We start from the raw sequence: 20,347 nt of genomic DNA, 5'->3' as shown, positions 1-20,347 counted from the left end.
TAAGGTAATCAGTTCCATGTGTGGTTAGGTTTCAAAAGACTTACATGTTTATTTGTATAAAGTTTAGCATATAGCATATGCTGAAAGCTGTTGATGTAATTAATTATATTTAAGCTGATATTCATTCTATCTGGCAGTATATGTGACGGTAAGGCACGTAAACAATGCGTTGTTATTGTAGGCTGATTAATTATGTTTAAGTGATATGTTTTGGAGCATGTTTCAGTAACCAGGTTGATTGAAAAAATTTAAATATTAAAATATTTGAAATATACCTGCTAAATTAATATGTGTTAGATATAAAATACGTGTATTGAACATAGAATTTTTTTCATTTTATGTGAATCAATTTATAAAATTGATTCAAAATTGAAAATGAAAATTTTTACATTCTGATTTAACATTGACGCTATATTATCCTATACAATTCATGTGATCGGAAGTTACTAAGCCCTTAGAAGTGGACGCTGATAAAATAATTGCCACGCATGTGCAACCAATGCCTCCATAACACCTTTTATTCCAAACTTTGTATGAAAACTGTAAAAGCACCATACATACATCCATATACATTTATTCTTTTGAATTTCTTATGTTTTTATTTACTCTATTTTGACTCAATTATGTTCCACCATGAATTTCTGCAAGCTTATGTTCTGATGTTTCCATTCAATTATAAAGTTGGACTTGGAAATCATTTCGGTTTATATGCAAATTAGAAAATTCGCGTGCAAAACTTACCACACCTACTATTTTTACATCAGTAGCTAATCCTTTATGTGTTACAAAGCATATAGAAAATACCATATTTATCATTTTTCCTAGAGTCTCATTGATATTACACTTAGTTCACTATTTTCACTTCACTTTCCTCTTCATTCTGCAATGTCATCAAGAAAATTGAAAACGTCAGATTGACCCAGATCAACGACGACTGCGAAGTTAACATATGCATTGCTTGTGACAGTTAGGAATTGCAGGTAAGTCCTCCCCTCACTCCGATAGTAAAACTAAAGAAGATGACAATAGTATTTGTTATAGTGACCGGTATAAATACGTATATATTTTTTCTTATTACCTAAATATGTTATATACACACAGTATATGAACATTTACATAAAAACTTTATTAAATTTTTAAGAAATGATTACGAAAACCTTTATAAATCAAAAATAATACGTATAATTTATACGTAAGTTAGACCAAACGGGGATAAATATGTTTGGAAATAATTTAATTACATAACATTACTATTTAGTATTTGTTCAATATTTTCATGCCACTTGACCATCTAAATATGATAGTTTTATATATAAAGTTTTAATCTAAAGGGTGATCCATTTTGAGATTCCCCACATTTTAAAGAAAAAATACAGAAACTTCAAAACTAATGGAGAATGTTTATTATCATGCGAAAGAACAATCTTTTGCATTTGGTTTTGAACATTATCTCTTTCAAATGTTGGCCGCGGCTACGTCTCAGATGCCCCATCCGTTGAGCGCAATTTTCGACGACTGGCTCGAGCATTTCGACTGGTATGATGCTTTGCTCTTAGGCCTGAACCGGATCAGGTTGTCCGCATAGACTTTAGACTTTACATTTCTTCACTGGAAAAAGTCTAACGGAGTGATATCACACCATCTTGGTGGCCAATCGACCGGCCCAAAGCGTGAAATTATCTGTTCACCGAAGTGTTCTTTCAATAAATCCATATGCGATACGATATGTGAGAAGTGGCGCCGTCTTGTTGAAATAAAATATCGCCAAGACCACGACTTTCAAGCTCAGGCCCCAAATAGTCGATTACCTTGTACCGAAAACGTCAGATCTTCTTGGAACTTTGCAAGAGCTTATAGAGCGAATTGATGTCGCTTGGGAAGGCTAAGCGGCTTTAGTTCTTGACAAGTTGTATTTTGTACGCTTTCAATTTAAAATCTCGACGTAAAATGCACCTAGTCGTTCTATACGTCAGTCCCAGTTGTTGGGAATGGCGTCGAATCAACGTCCACGGTCCTCGAGTACACTCTCAGCTACGGCTGCTATATTTCCTTCACTGCGTGAGCTACTCGGTCGAATATTATCCAGTAGTGAATGCTGGAATAGTATGCTTGTTGAGCGAAGCACGCGAAACTCATTCTTGACACGTGAATTTTCGTAATAAAGTTGAACGATTTGTAAACGCTATTCAGGCGTAAGTCTTTCCATGATAAAATGCCACACAATAATGAAAAAAATAACATGACAACTTGACACGATTCATATGGACTATTGAAAAAAGTGCCTCTACTTGGATCACCCACTATTATTATAATTAATGAATAATAGGTTATGAATGCCAATTATTTTCTGTACAAAACTTTATGTTAATTTTAGTCTTATTAGTCAGGATATGAATTTCTTATAATATATCATAATATAATTTTCCTAAACTTTCAGTATTCTTGGAAGTATCCTGTTGTTCCACAAAGCTCACAAAGGGCCACACTTGTTATTATTTGCAAAGTATACATTTCTGCATTTTCCACTTCAAGTGAATTCCCTTTTCATTTGCTCTTGTTGGCTACAATATGGTGCACAAGAATGTAAAATAAATTATTCGTCCACGTATAAATAAATGAACACCCCATTTACAAAACATTTGGAAATATGAAAGCAGCAAACAAAAGCAAAACTTTAAATTTCAGCTATGAGTAACTTATGGGTAGATGGAATTTTTTAATCTGTACGCTAATTCCACTAAAAAGAAAGTCTGCACAGAAGAATGGTCGAAAAATTGAAGTAGAAATGCAAGCACAGGTGAATATACATATTCACTTTTATGGTTTTTCGCACTCTCACAACAAGTTTCACAGTGCGTTAAAGTTTTGCTTCTCTAACGGTTATTTATGACACCTAAAAAATTATAGCTTACGAGTCTGATTTTTTTACACCAGCCGCCAACAAATTTTATTGAGCAATGTCCTATGTACATATATGATTTCATGGTGATAAATTTAAAATTGGGAAAAAAAATCTTTAGAAAAACATCTCACAAAATAATTGAATGATTTGAAACAAATAGGGTTTATAATACTACAATTTTTTACTTCAGAAAGTAACTTAACTATTAACAACAAGTAAACAATACAATTACTATTTTTCATTCATCTATTATTGTCGAATATAATGGTCTACGCCATTTCGGTTAATTTTATATCGGTTATGTTACTAAATGTGCGAGATATCTTAAAAAAATAATGTGAGTGAATATTCTTTCGCACAAACCCATTTTAATATGTCAAAAATACTTGTGAACAAACTGATATATTGTATGTAAGTTAACACCAAAGATGTTAGTAACCCCACAGCCAACTTCCGGCACGTGTCTTAAGAATAGTTAACATTCAAATTCCCGGAATTAATTGCAATATTGGTTGTGCCAATTTTTATGCAACGGAAATCAATAATATTGCATTATTGCAGAAATATTAACTTTCCAAAGAATAGCTTGCGCAAAGCGCAAGCTGAAACAATATTGCTATTGCAGCAGTCTGCTCAGTACAATAAACTGGTGATGCAAATAATTAAGTGCATAGCCCTAGCTTTAATATAAATATAAGTACTTGTAAACTAGATCAGTTGGGCAGTTGTTAATTTAAACTCAATAAACGCGGAATCGCTGTCCGCCTAAAACTAAAATTGTATTTTTTTTCGCTCTCACGAAAGTGATTGCGTAACTGGCGCCCGAGCTAAATACAAAACGTAAAGTTTTGTATAATATACCGCGTAAAGCGTGAAATCAAAAAAAAAAAATTTTTTTTGTAACGCGTAAAGCATAGAACGTCGTATACCTAAAAGTACCGGTAGTGCGCGAGTGGCAAAATCTGTGGTAAAATCAAGTGAAATACAGTAAAACGTTAACTTTGTGCTGTGACCTTTAAGTGATAAACTAGTGACAGTGTGCTAGTGCCACCCTGCAGCAAATTACCCAAAACTGAAGAAGCAAAAAACCGCAGTTGTGAAGGCCCCTTAGTAGCTTCGGCAAAAAGGTGGTATTATGTACCAGCCTACACTCTAGGAAACAAAAAAATTAAAACTGATAGTTAAAATAACGAAGATAACTAATTAAATTTATCGTCACCATAAAAAAAAAAAAAAAGCCTGAAAAGCAACAAATACATTCTAAAACAAACCATTTAAAGTTAAAAAAGGCTTCAAAATCAAACTCCTAAGGGAAACAGTGAGAAAAAATTAGTACAATAAAAAGTACTAAAATCACCTATAGCCAACAATTGTACTATCCCCAGCGACTACAACCGTTATATCTATACCAAGAATTGCATCAATCAACATCTCAAGAGGACACCAGCCCTGAGAAGAACATCAGCATCCAGGAAGCAGGATCAATATTAAAGTAAGAAAAATTTTAAAGTAACAATATTATATTAACAATTATAAGATGGCAAATCCAGACAATCTTGTTCGCCCCCCAATTCTCCAAAATAATGCAACACCTACTCCTCAGGCGGCGCGAAACGCTCAATTGAGCATTGACGACTTAACGACTCTCATAGGAAACATAGCAACAGACATTTTTAGGCAACAAGGACCACAAATAGTACAGTCAGCTCTTAACCCAAATGCTAGTTTGTCTTTAGCAACTGACCAAACTATAGAAGAAACCCACAGGACAAATTTAATAGACTTAGATAGGATACCCGACGTCGTTAAATGTTTGAAAGAATTTTCCGGTCACGCAGGCGAATTTAATTCATGGAGGAAAAGCGTAGATCGGATAATATACGAACCCCTAAGAGGAACCCCAAAGTATTACGGTATTCTTAGCGTGGTTAGGAATAAAAAAGTGGGCAACGCAAACATGGCGCTAGAATCTTATAACACGCCTCTCGATTGGTCTGCTATAACAAAATGTCTTTCCATGCATTACGCCGACCTTTCTTTCCATAATAAAAACAGATTGACACCGAAACAATATTCGGAAGGCGATGAGATTTTCGTAAAGATAAATCGTAGATTAGGAAATAAATTATCAGCTAGATACAAGAAAGAAATCGTAGTACAAAATTATAACACTACAGTCAAAACAAAGTCAGGGAGAATAATTCATAAAAATAATATTAGGTTATCATAAGAGCTTAATTTTTCCTTTCTTTCCCTAGAAAAATGAGCACTGCAATAAGACTTTTGGTCATAATAATGACGATTCTCACCACCGTAGCACAACAAATCGACATACAAGACTTGACAAATAATAACGGAAAAATCTTGACGGATAGAATCCATAATCTGACATTCGTAAATAATTTACTATCATCCCAAATACAAAACATTACTAATCACATAAATAACAAACAGATTGTAATAAGTGACTATTTGAACAAATTCAAGAACTTTATCCAAAACAAAATAATGACAGTAGAAGACGAAATTGAATTTATGCAACAAATTTACCAAGTTAACAATGACATTTCCCTTTTACGTGACCACATTGACGACATCGGTCAAATAATATTTTCAAGCAAACTCGGAATAATTCCCACCGATATTTTAACAGAGACAGAACTCAACTTGATTAATGACTTTGACAGCTACTCTAACATCAAAGTTTCCGTCGCCGTACAAGAACAGAATATTATCATAGTCCTTAAAATTCCTAACTAATCACGAGATATCCTATCCCTAATCCTGTTCGAGCCTATCCCTAATGCCAAAAATAAAACAATCATATTGAAAAATTATGAAATACTAGTGGATAATATGAACAATATTTTTAATGTAAATGTAAAGGAAAATCTGAAACAAAATTTGAAAAAAATTGTAGATGATTGTTTAAAGAATATACTAAACTTCGAAGAAGCATACTGCGATATGCAAACCTTTGAAGAAACCGTTGTAAACGAAATTTTACCTGGTATACTAATATTTAAGAATTTCTATTCTGAAATTGTACACAATTGTAATAAAATGAAAATAAAAATTAAAGGAAATTTTCTTATTAAATTTGAGAACTGTGAAATTAGAGTAATGAATAAAACCTTTTCTAATGTAAAAATGAAAGCATTCGATCAATTTATTTTGCCAAATATGATAACAAAAATTAAATACCAAAATACATCTTTTCCAAATCTAAAGTTGAAATCTTTGTACTTAAAACAATTAAATCAAGATGATCACATTAAACTCTTAGTGAATGAAAACTATAAAACGCATATAATTAGTCTAAGCACTGATGTCGCACTAGTATTTATTATAGTACTAGTGGTATTCATTTTGGTATTCATAATTAAGCACAAGCACAAGCTATATGTATCACCAGTATCGCAAGGAAAAACTGAAGACGTTTCAAATTTAAAAAACGGTTCATTTTTACAAGTCGCAATATCTTAGAATATTTTACAAAAACACCGATTGGGGACAATCGATTTAAGAGGGGAAGAGTTAACACCAAAGATGTTAGTAACCCCACAGCCAACTTCCGGCACGTGTCTTAAGAATAGTTAACATTCAAATTCCCGGAATTAATTGCAATATTGGTTGTGCCAATTTTTATGCAACGGAAATCAATAATATTGCATTATTGCAGAAATATTAACTTTCCAAAGCTTTGCGCAAGCTGAAACAATATTGCTATTGCAGCAGTCTGCTCAGTACAATAAACTGGTGATGCAAATAATTAAGTGCATAGCCCTAGCTTTAATATAAATATAAGTACTTGTAAACTAGATCAGTTGGGCAGTTGTTAATTTAAACTCAATAAACGCGGAATCGCTGTCCGCCTAAAACTAAAATTGTATTTTTTTTCGCTCTCACGAAAGTGATTGCGTAACTTGTACAAGGTGCGTTCCAAAGTAAAACGGACTTTTTGAATTTAGCGCCCCCCGGTGGCGCCGTCTATATGTCGACTGGTGCGTTAGAATCTGCTCTCTTTATCGATTGTCCAGTGTTTTAAGACATTTCATCGATTGGAAGTGAAGTTATTGCGTTTTAAGTGTCAGTATGTTTGTGTTATCGGTGCGAAAAAGAGCTTCGAAAAAACAGCCAACATTAAATTTTGTTTCAAAATTGGTAAAACTTTTACCGAAACGTTTCAATTGATGAAACAAGTTTATGGCGATGATTGCCTATCCCGTAGCAGAGTGCACGAGTGGTTTCAACGTTTTCAAAGTGGTCGTGAGGACATAAACGGCGATCAATATGTGGGCCATCAAAATCCGTGATCACCGGAAATTCCATCAAAAGTGTGCTTGAATTCATCAAAAATCAGCCGAAATCATCATTGAAATTCATCGAAATTGAATTGAACATCTTGGCCGAACATTTGGGCTTACGAAAGGTGTGTGCCCGGTTTGTTCTGCACAAATTGACTTACGACCAAAAATTGTTCAGAATACAACATTCGAATCGACGCTTGTGATCGATTATTTGACCAAAAATCACATTTTAACCATTAACTACTCCCCGTATTCACCTGATATGGCACCGTGCGACTTCTTTCTTTTCGGAAAAATGCATTTGCCCATGAAAAGAAAGCGTTATGCACACATAGAGGCCATTCAAAGGGCTTTCACCGGCATGCTGACGGCCATTCCGGCCAACGAGCTAAAACACTCGTTCATCATGCTTTTGCTGAAAAAACCATTTGTTCTGTTCCTTTTTACCTGTCCTGTTTACTTTGGAATGCACCTTGTATTAAACCAATATTTATAAGCCAATTTTTGTTACTTTGAATACCATTATAATCACACGAGTTAAATTACGCGGTACATAAATATGCATTTTTAGATTGCGCTGGAAATGTTATATGGTTCAAGATCTGCTTATGTCTTGACGTCTTTTTACATTATGTCTTTTCTAATCAGTCTTTAACTGTCTTGACCGCATTGTCATATATCTACATCTGCAAATATTTTTCATATAGATTTCCCACTTTACACTGTCCATACTTAATGAACAGGTGTATTCAATAAGATGATATAATTTCTTTTTAAAACAAAACAAACTAATTGTTAAGGAAATTCAAATGTTTTTATTTACTGTGAAGCACAATCGGTACAATAAGTTCTAAATATAACATCATTCAAATGTTCTCGGCGACTTCTTTTGCAGGAACGCATTCCATGAACACAATTTTCGAATACTTTTTTAACTAAATAAAACCGCTTGTTATGAATACTTTCGTCAGTATATGAATGGTATTAAGTCACAACTTACTGGAGGTCCTGTGTGAATTGGACTATTCTTGCTAAAACCAGATGTTTTCAAGATCAACTTCTTCCAATTTCGGTCATAAAAGTTACTTACCATCGATATATACCGGATTCCGCTTACAGTAATTGTATCCTCAGCTATATTTCGAAAGAAGTAAGAACCGATGATTCCACCAGACCAACAACCACATCAAACTGTCAATTTAGTTGAAACCACAATTGGAGAACTATTATATTTAAAATAAGTAAGGAAGGGCTAAGTTCGGATGCAACCGGACATTTTATACTCTTGCAACTTGCAAGAATCAAAGCCAGAAAAATACTTTAAGGTGTAACACCAATAATATAGAGTGAAGTCAACCGGATTTTCGAAAACTCTGATATTAATGATATAGGGGCTAGGCCAAGTTTTCGCTCAAATTTATCTCTTTTAGGCACAAAGATACACTGTTATTATTAAAACACACTTTGTAATTTTCAATCCATTTTTTCATACAAATAAACTGAAGTTTTCAATCAAAAGTCAACTATATTCGGTACCTATGGACCTTAACAGGTTTTATTGAATTTAAACAATTTTTGTCATAAGGTGGCACATACTAAAAACTAATTGCCTCTTGATTTGTGGAAGTAGACGATGTTCAATTTCGTACATTTTCACAGTGGGATATAAGAATGTCAAAAGAATGCCATGTACTAAATTTTGTCGGAACGGGATTTTCATTCGATTTTGTCCATTTTCGCACTATCGGTATGAGTTCTTGTAGTATTCGCGGTAGTCGAATGTCGTTGTTGCAGCTTTAGTGGTTTAGGAGATATACATATTAAACTTATTAGAGGGTGGGGCCACGCCAACTTTTTCAGAATTGTTTTACCCACAGATTCCCTGGCTACTGCGATCCCCTGTGCCAAATTAGAGTTTTATATCTTAATTTAGTGCTTAATTATGGCACTTTATAAGTTTTCGGTTAATGGCGATTTGTGAACGTGGCAATGATCTGATTACGCCCATCTACGAACTCGAATTTTTTTCGTACTAAAGGACCTGCATACCAAGTTTCATCAAGATATCTCAATTTTTACTCAAGTTATAGCTTGCTCGGACAGATAGACAGACAGGCAACCGGATTTCAACTTTTCTCATCACCCATTTTTCATTTTATATATATATATAACCCTATATCTGTCTCGATTAGTTTTAGGTGATACGGACAACCATCAATTGAACAAAACTATTATACTTTGTAGCAACTGGTTGCAAGAGTATAAAAATTATATATTATGACATATTACAAACGACACGTAGAAATCATATATTGTCTGTTGGAAACCCCTATACAGTGATATTCTGATGCAATAAAATTTATTATTTAATCATTTCCTTATCGCTTGTAGATAAAAAGTACACTTTCTTGCAAGTAGTAACTTCCTTTTGCTTCTTTTTACTGTATTGTCCTATAAGTTAGCACCAGTTTTCTTCAAAGTTTCCCATTTTCTCGAATTGCCAGTGTTGGCATCGACACAGAAAAGTTGTGCACTTGGCATTGCACAAAGTGTGATTGAAGTTTTATATATTTTTATGATAACTTTTTAAAAAAAAAAACGCATAAAATTTGCAAAATCTCATCGGTTCTTTATTTGAAACGTTAGATTGGTTCATGACATTTACTTTTTGAAGATAATTTCATTTAAATGTTGACTCATGTGGTTTCAACAAGATGGCGCTACATGCCACACAGCTCGCGATTCTATGGCCATTTTGAGGGAAAACTTCGGAGAACAATTCATCTCAAGAAATGGACCTGTAAATTGGCCACCAAGATCATGCGATTTAACGCCTTTAGACTATTTTTTGTGGGGCTACGTCAAGTCTAAAGTCTACAGAAATAAGCCAGCAACTATTCCAGCTTTGGAAGACAACATTTCCGAAGAAATTCGGGCTATTCCGGCCGAAATGCTCGAAAAAGTTGCCCAAAATTGGACTTTCGAATGGACCACCTAAGATGAGCCGCGGTCAAATTTAAATGAAATTATCTTCAAAAAGTAAATGTCATGAACCAATCTAACGTTTCAAATAAAGAACCGATGAGATTTTGCAAATTTATGCGTTTTTTTTAAAAAAAGTTATCAATAAAAAATTACATATGCTTTGATGCTACAAAGTTGTTGCAAAAAGACTTATTGCAAAACTTAAATTGACACCTGTAGGATTAGAAAATTTCTCGAAAATTGGAAAGCAGTTGTATTTGAAAAATATAAATTTCAGAATGCAAGCAGCAATTGTGCCAACTTTTTAGACAATAATTTTCACACGATGAAGGTAAATTTCCAATATTTTTGCAAAAAAACTACTGGCCTGGACGTAATATTTTGTAATAATTTCATAATAATTCAATAATTTATACTAAATAAAACTACCTGACACAAAGAGAGCATTATTGGCGTTACCCTTTATTACCACAATTGCCAAATGCAGGCTGTAGCAAGCCTTTTTAATTTGAATTACGTCGCCACCAAAGCTTTGTGTACATATCCTACTCTAATCTTATCTTTTTGAAAACTACTAAGAATTCATTGATATAACCTAATTATAGACTATTTTCATATTCAGGGATGTTGTGGAATCCAAGACAGAATTGCTTAGCTGTCAGAATTGCAAACCAATTCTGATTTTCATTGGTGTCACAGAATCTGATTGGATTTTCGCTTTTTCGAACATACGCAAAACCAATATTCGAATCAGCTATGACTTAATGTGACAAAACTTGCAAATGATTACATTTGGTAGCAATCCTATTAAAGTTTTTTGAGTTCTGAGTTAAAGAAAGAGTTTAAGAGATAACATTTATCGAATGAATAAAGACGCATTTGGGTGCTAAATTACATTTATTACGTTTGGTAAATCTAATATCTTTAAATATCCGATTTTCTTTTTCCAAAAACTCAATAATTAAGACATTTCGTGTTTTATACTTATGTTTTCCCTATAGAAATAAAGATAAATTAATTCGAAATAATAAAATGACTTGATTTCTTAGCTTGCATTTCAAATCTTTGAGCGACTATCTACTTGCTTTGTTTCTGATAGCAAAACCGATAAAATTGGTTTCCGTGACACCCAAATCCGATACAAATTCTGTTTCGAATATCAAACCATCGATATCTGAATTCATGACACCTACTACATTTTTTGATCGGTTTCAATTCCGATTCCGACAACTATCAGATTCCACAACGCCCCTTATTAACTCCGCATATTGCTGGATATATTACTTGTTATGGTGAAATGATACCATTGTAACGGGGTTTTCAATAAGAGAGCTACAAAAGTTTTTTTTAAATAAAACAAACAACAATGAAATTCTTTATTCTTGTGAAAGTACATTCGATGCCATTATGTATGGAACTCGATTTCTTTTGCATGGCCACCACGGGCACGCTTGCAGAAGTCCAGACGCTGAACCCAATTTTCGACGGTTTTCAATAATAAATCGGCCGATAATGCCACAATTTCAACTTCGATATTCTTACGAAGTTCATCAATCGTCACTGGCTTATTGGCATAGACCATAGATTTAACGTAGCTCCCTAAGAAATAGTCCAACAGTGTCAAAACGCACGATCGTGGCGGCCAATTGACTGGACCATCTCGTGAGATAACACGTTCACCAAACTTGGTTTTCAATAAATCGGTTGTAACATTTGCTGTATCACTGAGCGGTAGCAATTCCGCTTTACAGTAAAATTCCGGTCTTGATCATAACAGACGACATACAGCCCAATGACGCCACCGGCCCACAATGAATAATCATGGAGTACGTACGCATGTACTTTCACAGGAATAAATAATTTCGTGGATATCGCAAACAGTTTTTATTTTATTAAAAAAAACTTCTGTATTGCTCCTATTGAAAAACCCGTTCTTAAAGTTGAGGCCATTGACTCCGAACTTCGGTAGTAAATTTTATTAATTTCGACTCGTTGGATCGTATTTATTTCCACGATGAAATTGCAAACTTTACTGAAGAGAAATGCCGAAAGAGCGGGAAGAATATGGCGTGGTTTGTTGTCCCTATTGGTCTACTTGTGTAGCGTAGCTATTGAAAAACCCTTTATATGGGCGAAATGCTAACCAGAAAAAATTTAAAACAAGGACTACTAGGTTAACCCATATTCGGCCGCTGGTAGATTTTTCGACCATCAACTTTGGAGGTCCATATTTCTGAAGTTAAGTGCTGTTTTCATGATTTGTTTTCAGAAAAATTAAATTCTGAATTTTATTAAAACATAAAATATAGTTTTTTTCAGTTAAAAAATTAAATGAAAAATTTGGTAGAATCATAAAAAAATTAATTTTTTTAAGTGTTTTTGTTTAATTTAAAAAAATTGGGAAAACAAAAAAAAATTGTTTTTATTTTTAATTGTATACGAAGACAAGAGATCAACTTTTAACAATCAAAAGAAACTCCCCTCAATATTACAAGTTTTTTAACTTTTAAAACTACATACTCTTTGGTGGTCGAAAAATCGACCACTGGCCAGAAATCGTCAAGTAGGACAAAATTTTTTCAAGCATGATTTTTGTTATTATTAAGTAAAAGGCAAGTATATATCTTCAAAATATCAAATATTAATGGCCCTTGCTTTAGTTTTTTCGGATTTTATACTTTTATCGTTTTAAATCTGGCATCACCTTTCCGCATGTAACCTTTTCGTATCATATATTTGTCTCCCTCTGACTATCGTAACGTAAAATTTAAAAAGGGAGTTCCCCGAATTGATTCTGTTTGCTTTTGTTATTGCAAAAAGAAAGATTTCGAACTTGCGTAGTACAATAAAATCAATTGGTGAAGATAATGCCGATTCGTAAAGCAATAAAAATTAGTGAAATCATGGCCATTTTAAATGAGCCATCTTCAGATGACGAGGAGGATCAAGCTGTATTGAATGCAACAGATGTCGACGTCGTATACATTCCACCACCTCATGTGGAGTGTATGACAGATGAAGAAGATTTGGACGATGACCGGATTAATCTGAATGACAACAATGATGATTTTTTAAATGAAATCGCTGGTCACGTTGAACTACAATACTCATTGGAAGGAGAAAACATTCAGGATGTAGGTAATGAACTCAGTGACACTGAAAATCCATCAACATCTAATGCACATGGAAATGTTATGATAACTTGCGGATTTAAGAGGAAATCTGATTTTGAATACATTCGAACGCCAATTAACATCGAAACTTTCAAAATGGAAGAAATTTTTTCTGAAATTGGTAAGCAATTGATTAACTATTTCTAACTATTTAGTTTAAATTGCCATTTCTATATATGCATAAATTCATGTATATACTTTTATACGTATACGAGTATTTATTCAAACTTAACTTTTTTGCAGACTCTAACCGTGCGATTCTGTAACTTGAGACAGTCTCAAGTCTAAATTTGAGATTTTTAGTTAGAGACAATTTTTGAGACTTGAGATGATATTGCTATTCTGTAAGTGACAGTCACAAAATCTATTACATTTCATTATTCAGAGATGTTTTTACACTTGAATGAAAATAAGTATGTCGATAACAAATATTAAATTTTCTATAACATAGTCAAAAAACATAATTATCAATGAAAATAAAAATATATGTTGACTTTGTTTCATAATATTTACGAAATTTATGTAAAATTGGTTTATTTTTAACCTTTTCGTGTTTGAGTTGCTTACAATATATAAAATAAAATAATAATTGCAGAGATAACGCATTTCACAAACGAATGTGCGAATCATAACAATGCTGCCATTAACGTCTCGCCAGTGGAAATACGTAGGTTCATTGGTATTTTGTACATTTCGGGGTATCACACCTTGCCTCATATTGAAAACCATTATTGGTATGTTCAGGCAGACATAACGGAATTCCAATTGTAAAACAAGCGACTGTCATTGAGTCGTAATCGGTTTAAAATAATAAAACGGTTCTTACTTCTGCTGATAACATCGATTGTAATCGGTTTAAAGTAGATCGTTTTGCCAAGGTAACATCGATTAAATACAAATCTTATTGATGCTCTCAATAAAAAATTTATGCAGTTTGGAGTTTTTAACCATATTCTTTCGGTAGACGAGCAGATGATTCCATACTTTGGTCGACACTCATGCAAAATGTTTATCAAAGGAAAATCGATTCGTTTTGGATTAAAGTCTTGGTGCTTATGTTCAGAAAGTGGATATTTATTTTCTATGGGGGTGCAGCAACCCCTCACAATAAGAATATCGGTCTAGGAGCACAAACTTTTTTAGATTTGCTTGCTAACGTAACTGACCCCGACTGTCATATTATTTTCTTTGAAAATTTTTTTTCATCCAATCATCTTATGTGCCTATTGAATGAGCGTTGCTTTTTCGCAACCAGTACTATACGTGAAAATAGGAAGGCAAAATCGCCCTTGAGAAATTTAAAAAAAGAGAAACGCGGGGCATTTGACCAGCTACTCGATGATCAACAAGAAATATTGACTGTACGGTGGAACGATAACGCTGTCGTCAATGTCATTACTAATAACTCCCCAGCCGAACCAATGGTATATGCTAAAAGATATTGTCGGAAGCAAAAGAAAAGTATCACCATTCCACAGCCCAAAGTAATACATGAATATAATCACGGTATGGGTGGAGTGGATCTTCATGACAATGCTGTGGCCAACTATCGGATATGTATACGAGGAAAAAAATGGTGGTGGCCAATATGGATTAATGCTCTTGGTAACGCAATGATCAATGCATGGAAGTTGTATTGTATGTTAGCAAAATTTCAAAAGACGAAACCACTTTCACAAATTGATTTTCGATCTGAAGTCACAAACCATTTGTTGACTTACGACTAGATTACGAGAATGGAGATGAAGATGATAACTTTGTGCATGCATGTACATTCTTAATTCACGTTGTGAAAATGAACGCAATGGGACAACAACCACGCCTACTTCTCATATACCACAATTTTAAAATCCCCTTGATTCGTTCAGTTTCCAGTACACAAATCAAGAAGCAATTAATATAACGAGATTAAAATTTGCACAAATACCTTAGGACTAAATACTGTTTAAATCCAAACATAACTCTTCAAGCCCCTAGGTACCGAATATTTGATCCCCAGTACCTATCGATGACTTTTGATCGAAAAAACCGGTCGATATAAGAGATATATAATTGAAGTTCAGAAATAATGCTTCCCTCATAATAGTAGATCTGTATGTCAAAAAAGTTTGAATCGGACCAATACGGGAAGCTCCCATATACCTAATAAAAAAATTTTCGATCTTCAAGGTGACTTTGTACCCCATATATAGGCCAATATGAGAGCTATCTCAATGAAAATTAGCTGGAATGTTTTATTTATAACAGTGTATCTTTTTGCCAAAATTAGATAAATTTGAGCGAAAACTTGGCCAATCCCATATAACTTGTATCAGGATTATCGACCATCTGGCGAACTTTACTCTATATGATTGGTTTTACACCTTATAGTATTTCCTTGGTATTGATTCTTGCAAGTTGTAAGAGTATGAAATGTTCGTTTGCACCCGAACTTAGCCCTTCTTTACTTGTTATGATAATGATGGAATTATGATAACAAGTGGTGACAAATCCAAAATGCACAAGCACAAAAATGTTTGTTTCATAATACTGTCAAGGGGTTTTGCCTCCTAACTGAATTATGATTCATAAACTTTTAATGATAAAGTTTTATCAGAAGAATAAAATGATTCGTAGTGCTAATTGTAAAGTGCAAATACTTAAATCTTTCAATATAACAGTATGTACGTAAGGGTGCTGTGAGGGAAAATGATATGCTTACAAACGTAGTCGGTATGTTATACATACGTATGTACATAATTCCAATAGAAGATCTTGAAAAACTCCCAAACACCTATGTAGTAACACCAAGAATCTCACAACTCAACATTTAATACAAAACTGCACATCAGTGCAACACAACCATTTCAACTCAAACTTAACAGAAATACTACCAAACCTAACACATACTAACATAAAAGAGTTTATAAAATTTATATGTACATTAGATATCTATTTTGAAGTGTGATACTCCTAAATAACTAAACCATTCTATATTCGTTTATCCATATTTAATATTAAGAAGCTGATGGCCTTGCTACTTCGGACTGAGTAGGCAATTGAGAAGCAAAGTCCTCTCTCGACGAACAAAACCCAAACTCTATAAGTCACTCATAATTCCCGTCCTGCTATATGGTACAGAGTCTTGGACGATGTGAACAACGGATGAGTCGACGTTGCGAGTTTTCGAGAGAAAAGTTCTGCGAAAGATTTATGGTCCTTAGCGCGTTGCCACGGCGAGCTGTACGAGATATACGACGGCATTGATATAGTTCAGCGAATTAAAAGGCAGCGGCTACGCTGACTAGGTCATGTTGTCCGGATGGACGAAAACACTCCAACTCTGAAAGTATTCGACACTGTACCCGCCGGGGGAAGCAGAGGAAGAGGAAGACCTCCACTCCGTTGGAAGGACCAAGTGGAGAAGGACCTGGTTACGCTTGGAATATCCAATTGGCGCCACGTAGCGAAAAGAAGAAACGACTGGCGCGCTGTTGTTAACTCGGCTATAATCGCATAAGCGGTGTCTACGCCAATTAAGAAGAAGAAGCTGATGGCCTTAGTCGCTGTTGCTGTAAAATTTTAGAATGTTAAGGTGTAATTGTATTATCCTTTTCAATAAATATAAAAATAATAACTCCGATAGAAGGAGTTTATTCTTTGAATTTTATTTTGCAACTCTTAAAAAATAAAAAAAGGTGAAGTGACCAAATAAAAGGAGACTTTCTTAATGCATACATATTACTATGTGTGTAACGAAGATAGTTATAAAAGGAATCTAGATAGTTATGGAAGAATCTAAGTAAATTGGATTAGGTAGAAAATAAAAACAAAATTTCAAAATTACTGTTCAATGCACATAGCATTATGTGATAAAATTTATAGTAAGACTTAAATGTTTAATATTTTAAACCATGGAATGATAGGAACTTGTGAAAATCTTCAAATATCTGATTCCACGTATTATTTTATCAAATCCGTTAACACTTCAATCCTGTCCTACTTATAAATAATACTCTCCTTAGCAACTTTGTTGCGAGAGTATAAAAAAACGTAAGTCAAATCCAAATAACCAACAAACTTACCATATATGCGCCGCACGTGTCTGCGAGACATTTTCTATCCTCATCTAAATGCAATATTAAAATATTGCTGATAAGGGAAAATTTAAAATTCTTCAGAAAATTTAAAGGGAGTGAAAATAAATAGTAAATCGCAATTATAACTTCTAGCAAAAAGGCAAAAAAAGAAAAATGGATCACATACATACATATCAAGTGAAGACGGTCGTGGTCGAAGGCAGGTGAATCGTCCTAAACAGTAGCCAAGCCAGGGTTGACAGCCAGGAAGGTTTTGCTGTGTGTTTGGTGGGATTGTCCAAACGCTTAATTCTACCATCTACTGCGCACAATTGGACTGCTTGAAGCAGGCGATCGACCAGAAGCGTCGAGAATGGGCCAACAGGAAGGGTGTAGTGTTCCACCAAGACAAAGCCAGACCACACACTTCGTTGATGACTCGTCAGAAGCTATGTGAGCTCAGATGGGAGGTTTCATCACATCCACCATATAGGCCGGAAATAGCGCCAAGTGATTACCACTTGTTCCTGTCCATGGCGAACGCCCCTGTTGGTGTAAAGTTGAACTTAAAAGAGACTTGTGAAATGTGGCTGTCCGTGTTCTTCGCAAATAAGGAGGGAGCTTCTACGGGAAGGTATTATGAAGTTGCCGTCTAAATGGAAACGGATTATTGGACGAAACGGCACATATCCGAATTAAATCCGATCACTGTAACACTTTTTATGAAGCAAAAAAGCGGAAGGGAGATATTTGACACCCAATATATGTATATACTTATGAGTTGAGCCATTTTTGAAAGAACTCGTTGATGTTGTATGCCTGCGCTACCTCGTACTATAATAAATCTCTTAAATAAATTATTTTATGTATTCGCATCATGTCGTAAGAGTCTTGTTAAAATACGGAAGGCACAAAAGCAGTGAATTGTCTCAAATTTCCGCTCACGAAAAGAAATTGAAGCCTAAATATATTTGTATAAAATCGTACATAATACTTTACTTACTTTTAATATAAACTCATTTGTAAATATTGTATGAGACCTATGTACATCATTTTAATTAAATCATAAAATTATGATTATATGCATTTACGATTTTAAAATTTTCATTGGTGCTTAGGACTCAAAGGGTCTTAGATATATCTTCGAATCTTCGATATATCATTACCTTGTGTAGTCATACTTTGACAAAAATTGTTCGCAAACTGTTACTTTTTACTCAAATGAGGTAAATGATGTTGACGCTAATTTATTAATACAAGGTCTGTCGCAAAAGAATCAGGACTGTTAAAAAAAAACGACAAAAAATTAATATTTTTCAAAAGTTATATTTATTTATTTATTTATTTATTTATTATTTGTAAAATAATAATACAATTATTATTATACATTAAACATAAGGAGCACTAGCTACAGAGGCTTTCAGCTCACGGCTTAATTATAAAAGACTTAAGTAACAGAGATGGAACCTTCCATGTAGGAAATATTTACAAGCAATATGTTTTTATAGACTATAAATTATATGTTATAAATAAATTTAAAAAGGAAGGATAACTTAAATATATTTTTTTAACTTTGTATGAGATAGGAATTCAGATATTTTTGTGATGTTTACAATAGATGTTATTTTTAATAGATCAAGAGCTTTATTATTCTGAAATATACTGGTCCTTGCTGAGTTGAAGAAGGGGCATTCATCCAGTAGATGTGTTATGGTTAAGGACGATGAGTTACAGTATAGGCAGGATGAAATAAGATTTCCATTCAATAAATGGGAATGCGTTAATGACGTATGACCAAGACGAAGGCGAACGAAGGCTTTTATATCTTGGCAATGGCCTGTTGGCGGATAAGGTTTTTCCCTTCTTGGTTGCAGATGGCGTAGTGGTGTTGCACATTCTTCCAGGCATTAACTTTTATGGCTTTTTGTTTTGAAACGATTAAATGGATTATTTGATGTAGTCAAAAACAATCAATGGCTGCTTTGCCGCCAATTTGGCATTTACATCGACCCATTCATTTCCGGCAATACCGGCATGTCCAGGGATCCACATAATTTTAATGTTTGTGTTCCCATAGTATGTTTCTAATTTGCGCAATGAGGTAGGATTTGTTGGATGCATTTAGGAGAGCTGAGATAGTAGACTTGCTATCAGTACATATTAATGTTTTTAAGTTAGAGTTTTGTACTAGGTATAGCGCATTATAGATGGCTGCTGCTTCTGCGGTGTATACTGAGCTGTAATTGGGCAGGTGTCCAGCTCTTAATGTCTTTCCAACGTTATCAACAATAGCAAAAGACCTATAGAAGTCGGCCTTCGAAGCGTCAGTAAAAATGAGTTTCCAATCTACGTAGTGTTGTACAATGCGCTCTTTGAACAAACTTTGATAAACCCTGGAATTGGTGTTCTTTTTATGATGTTTTTGAAGATGTAGATCGAACGAAGATTCTTTGAGTAGCCATGATGGGGCAAAAAAATGAGACTTTTCCTCCGGTATAGTTTAATACCTAAATCCTTAGCTAATTTAATGCAATTAGAAATAGTGGAAGAAGTAGTGGAGTTAGTATCGTCGGTCCATTTAACTTTTACTATACTATGTATATAAAAGCTTATTATTACATAATAGTAGTTTTGGAATAAGCCTTTGCGAAGTATATGTAACTCTTTCCTCGATGGATGGGAGTCGGCTTCCGTTAATGCGGAACTTTATTGGTGATGTGGGGAATGCCCGAATACTTCTTCTAACAGCTGCATGATATGGTGCAAAGATTTGCTTTATGTTGCTGTTGGCACAATTGCCATAGATAGGGAGACCATAATCAATCTTAGATAAAATTAAAGCTCTTGGAATATTGATGAGAGAAGAAATGTGAATTAAACAGTGTTTTGATGATAGATACTTAATTATATTAAGCCTAA

This window comes from Bactrocera neohumeralis, chromosome 6 (genome assembly GCF_024586455.1).
Source record: "Bactrocera neohumeralis isolate Rockhampton chromosome 6, APGP_CSIRO_Bneo_wtdbg2-racon-allhic-juicebox.fasta_v2, whole genome shotgun sequence".
NCBI lineage: Eukaryota > Metazoa > Arthropoda > Insecta > Diptera > Tephritidae > Bactrocera > Bactrocera neohumeralis.
Note: the sequence above shows the minus strand (reverse complement) of the source record.